Below are 5,310 nucleotides of genomic sequence, written 5' to 3'. Positions count from 1 at the left end.
TTGTTGTATACTCACAGATAACCAAGAACTAGGCACCCTCAAATGACTTTAAAGACAGTGTAAATATAGTAGAAAAACTTTTTCAGAGAGAGGAGAGAACCTTTAACTATCCTGGTAGCTAGACAAAGGAGTACACGTGACAGGAAAGGAGACAATGTATGGCTGAATCGAACCCAAAACCCCTGAATCATTAGTTAGGTGCTCCACCCACTGAGCTACCCAGGCTGATATCCACAACCTTACTGGAGATTATGAAATGCTAAGCAACTTCATCACCAATTCATAAGTTAAATCCTTCAGTTCTGAACTAGCAAAAAAAAAAAATCGAAGTTTAAGTACAATGATTTTGTTTTATTTTTATAGTACATTTCAAAAATATAAATTCAAATGACACTTAGATATAAGCATCTTGAGTGATAAGACAAAATATATTTTCTAATCTTAAATGAAATTAAACTGAATAAAAATCACTCTCACACTTGTTTCCATAGCACTTCCAGTCTTTTGAAGCATACAAACAAGAAAATAAGGCTACATTGCCATGAATATAACAGAGTCAATCAGAAAAAAAGGAAAATTATCAAGAATATTATAAATAGAATCAAATACCTATTTTAACTGATTAGTTTAATTATTAATTATTAATAATTACTCCATAATACTCAGTCTAAGTTGACAATAAAATATCTAAATCTTGGTGTACACCTTAATACATGTATATGAATTAACGTTAGTTTATGAACATTTATCAATCAATTTATATATTGCAAATGTTCTCAAACCATTAATCAAAAGAATACAAAATAATCTTTTAAAATTTTCAAAGCTTTATATGTTCCTTCTAAAATTATATATAGAAAATAACCCTATAATTATGACTATGGTAAATGCATTACCTGGAAACTTAACATTAAGTTCTGTAGCACATTTTCAACTTTTCTTGAAGTGAAAACTAAAACCAAAGTCCAATAATATAACGAAAAACTCTTGCTACGACACAGTTAATAAGCATTTATCAAATTCATTCACATAAGAAAGAAAATTATCTTCCATAATTCAGTATATCACCTTAATCTAAAAAGTGCATAGCTTAAATACACATTTTCACAAGACCTCTGATTCAAGTTCTCAACAATATTCAGTCTTTAAAGGATAATGATGCATATTTTTGAATTGTACATCTAAAGAAATAATAAAAATATACATATTTACATAGTTATGAGTTACTTTATATATGGGACTTGATTGAATACACAGTTGCATAAAAAAAATTCTCTAATGATTGTTACATTTAGGCAAAAATAATCATGATATGGCTTCAAAATGTTTAAAGCTTAGGTCATTATATGCAAAGATTATTGAAAAAAATTCAAAAACTAGCAAAATCAAGTAAGTAACTACTGTATAATGAGTAATTTTTCTAAAAAATTGGTTTTTGCTTTCTTAAAATTTGTAAGCCTTTGATATTTCAAAATATCAAATTTAAATGACACATCAAACTGTTATTGATTTTTACATACTAGAGTGCTTCATTAAAACTTTGAACAATCCCAGAAAAAGCAAATAATAAAAAAAAAAGTAGTGTTTTGGCATATTTTCGTAAAACTTGTGATACATGCAGAAAAAAGCATTTTGCAGTAGGCTTTATTTTCATTTTCAATGCAATCAAAGGGAAAAACTTCCAAGTGTTCAAATTAAAAACAAACAAAATTGTTCAATTCCTTTTAAACTGAAAATCATAAATGTCATATCATAAGTAACTCCGGCAAATGAATCACAATTATGTACAAGTATCACAGATCACAATTAAGATTTAAAAATAAGATATGAATAAATGTAGGCATGATTTCAAAATCTTCCAGTCAAGAATTCATTAACACAAAATGATATATACACTCATCACATTAAAATATATCTGTTCTGGTTTTCATGAATAAAGAAAACAAAATTTGTAATAGAAAAAAAACACGATCAAATATTAAATAATAAACAATTTAAGTATCTCCAACATTATAGGCAATCAATTTAACTTTATTACACAATATTTCAGACTTGATTTCTGTTAGATAGAATGAGCTTTTTTGCTAAGTGGTCAAAAAGTTCTCAATATATCCATACCCCATGTTTTACTAAAGCAATATGTGTTTAATAATAAAAAGTCCAATCATTCTAAATGATGTATTTTTATAATCAGTACCAAATTCTGCCTTAATTTCTCAATGTGCAACATCATTTACTGAGAATAAAAACTTAAGGTTTATGAGAGAAAATATAGCATTTCTTGAAGCTTACAGTAAGTTAACAAGAAGTTGTAGTTACTTTTTTCTGCTACCACTGACCATTATACTTTTAAAAGTTACATTATCATCCCAAAGAAAGAGTGCATCTAAAAGCTATAATAATCATAAGAACATTTAAATGGACAAAAGTTCTAGTTAAACAATATTTTAATAATGAATAACATACAGTGTACACATAGACAATATGTTCTTTGAATGTATAATTGTATAACACCAGTACAAAAATAGCCCTGAAGAGACATGCTTCAATTTGGTATATGGAAAAAAAACATCCTTAATGGCACTTTAACAGTGTATAAATTAATTTTACACAATAAATACGAGTAATTTCATAAAAATAACGATTGACACACATTGCGTAAATTCTTTTTTCAATTCAGCACCACTTTACATTACAATGTACAAAATGCAAGCTGATTTACAAATCATAGTCGAGTCTTTGTAATTGAGCGAGTTTTTATAACGGGTGACTCGTTGTCGGGGACTTGGTCCGTGATGAACTTCCGGGTGCAGTTTGAGGAGAGAGGCTGTAAAGGGACAGAGGACTCAGAGTGGATCTATAAAAAAAAAAGGAATCGGAAAAATAAAGAATTCATATCTCCGCACAATACACACCATAAAGAAATCGCATCTCACACAGTTCGTACTGTACAAGAGATTTGATTTAATATACATTATAATTTTTTTTTATTTTATTATTGTAAAGATGGCAATTACCTTTTTTTTTATTTTGACTTTCAATTTTTAGAGTTCTCCCTTCAACATACACAGCAAAAAATTGGACAAGAATTTTTACCAAGAAGTCTTACTTTAAGTGAAAATCAAAGCAAAAGGCCTATAGGCCCCATTGCTCACCTGTGTAACTATTACCCTGTAAACTGCTGTTTTTCATCAGCTGATTTTTTCCCTTTATAACTGATTAAAACTTTTTTGATTACCAACTGTGGCCCAACCCTACCCATTGGGGATATAATTTGAACACAGTTAAATCAACACTACCTGAGGATGCTTCTATATCACTAAAACTACATTTGGATTTCATGTTCTTGAGTAGATATTTAAAGATTTATCCAATGCAATTCTGTGTAAAACTTTGATTGCCTGTTGTACATGGTTCCTCCCTACCCCAGGGGTCATGATAAATAACTTTTATGTACATTATGTAATGAAATTTTCCCACAAATTTTATCTTTTGAGCCAGTCGTTCTTGATAATAAGATTTTTAAAAAGATGCTATCAAATTTTACTCATTCTTAATTTTCTCCCCTTGAAAGAGGATATTGCAATTAATTTGAACAAACCTGAATCCTGCTTTGTGGAAAGTGGCTGAAATTGGTTGAGTGGTTCTTGAGAAGTCTAAAATGTGAACAGATTAGAGAAGACATGCTACTGGGACCACATGTAAAACTGACAGACACGCTTTGACTAGAAAAGCTCACTTGAGCCTTTGGCTCAGGTCAGCTAAAAATATATTTTCAAATCTTGTGATTAAAATCATAAAAATATAATATTCACCGTGCATGATTAATTCTATTGAATTTATTAACTGTTAATTAAGTTTATGCTTCCACCTTTTCCATGCGAAATGCTGCAACAGTGTATCATTAGCAAGATGAGCGATTATACCAACAGACCAGGCTTCATTATATGATAGAAGAATGCAGTGTGCTATTTTTTTCATGATTAGTAACATTTGTTAACATTTTTTTTATGTACAGTGTATCTTTTCATATTTTTTTTCTAGGCTGTATGCCCAGTAACAGTTTATTCATATACTACTTATTAACGACTTTAACCCTTCTATCTATGTTTTCAATTCTAATTTAATTTATTAGAAGATTTCTTTTGAACACCTAAGTAATAATGTTAATTAATTTAAATTCTATGTCATCTACATGCAATGTCAATAGTTTGCCAATTTCCTACTGTACAGGACACAAAACATATTATTCGTTCTATAATAAATATCTAAACTGTAAAAAATATAACAGAAATCCTTTCATTTCAACAAACGAGTTCTTAATTTGTCTGTATAAATTTTTAATAAAAACATTATATATCTCTCACAACAGCAAGGAAATGAAAAGTAAATAAATTATTGTCATTGTTTTAGCAGTCCCTAAGTCTTCTAAAACAAAGACATGCAACATTTCACATTGACGTCAAGACTTACCTATAATGGCCGTCTGTTTGCAAGCCGCGTAAAAAGAAATATTCTGATGTAATTTAATCTTGATAAGACATGGCGAGTTAATTGGATTGTTTTTTGTGGTAAAAGAAAAGCATGGAACTTAAAATACAGTATGGGAAAAATTCACAATCTACAGGCCAAAAAGTAAAATCTCCAAGAAAAAGAAAGTAATCTACAGATTACAATTATGTTGTACATGTACTATGAGGTATATGATATTCTATGGTTTCATTCCTTCAAATTCGAGACAATTATCATTGCTTCTTATCATTGCTACAAATATCAGTTTATTTATTGTTTTATCTTTGAAAAACCTGGACAAAATTAGAAATAATAAAAACCTATATAAAGATCTATGTAAATACATATAACTCCAAAATATGCTTTATACTAATAAACAGTTGGTTTGCAAAAGAAAAATAAATGTTTGCTGATCATATTTTTTTTTTAATTTACTTGGTTATAACTCAGGTTCTAACATGTTGTTCATCCAAAAAAAGTCATTGCTATTAAATTTTTTGGTACATCTATAATAGTTTAATCTGGAAGGATGCATGTACATGTATATTATTCATGCATGAATGCATTCTGGATATTTTACATATTTTGAAAATATCTAAATAAAGATCAATACTTAAGGTCAGGGTCAAATAAAGGATCAATGTCATTTCATTAAGAAACCAAATCCCTAAAAGACTGAGTCAAGTATAAATAACAATAAACTTTGTGTTTAAATGGGTGATGTTTGTACATTTGCAAGAAATGAGGGATATGGGATGAAAGTATAAGGATGTGTTTAACACAATAAATTAAAATTAA

At 28.7% G+C, this 5,310-nt stretch overlaps 1 long non-coding RNA gene across 1 annotated transcript; it reads right to left on the bottom strand.

Annotated features, from left to right (window-relative positions):
* Positions 1 to 330: 330 nt before the first annotated feature.
* Positions 331 to 4,636, bottom strand: LOC134229663 (uncharacterized). The gene is made up of 2 exons (XR_009984219.1): positions 4,474 to 4,636; positions 331 to 2,857 (listed from the first exon to the last, which is right to left on the bottom strand). It is a non-coding gene; the product is annotated as an uncharacterized LOC134229663 (long non-coding RNA).
* Positions 4,637 to 5,310: the final 674 nt, after the last annotated feature.

The sequence above is a fragment of the Saccostrea cucullata genome, unplaced genomic scaffold (assembly GCF_032062105.1).
Source record: "Saccostrea cucullata isolate Sc308-1 unplaced genomic scaffold, CSIRO_AGI_Scuc_v1 ctg14753, whole genome shotgun sequence".
In the NCBI taxonomy this organism is placed as follows: Eukaryota; Metazoa; Mollusca; class Bivalvia; order Ostreida; family Ostreidae; genus Saccostrea; species Saccostrea cuccullata.
Note: the sequence above shows the minus strand (reverse complement) of the source record. Positions and strands in the feature narration are given on the sequence as shown.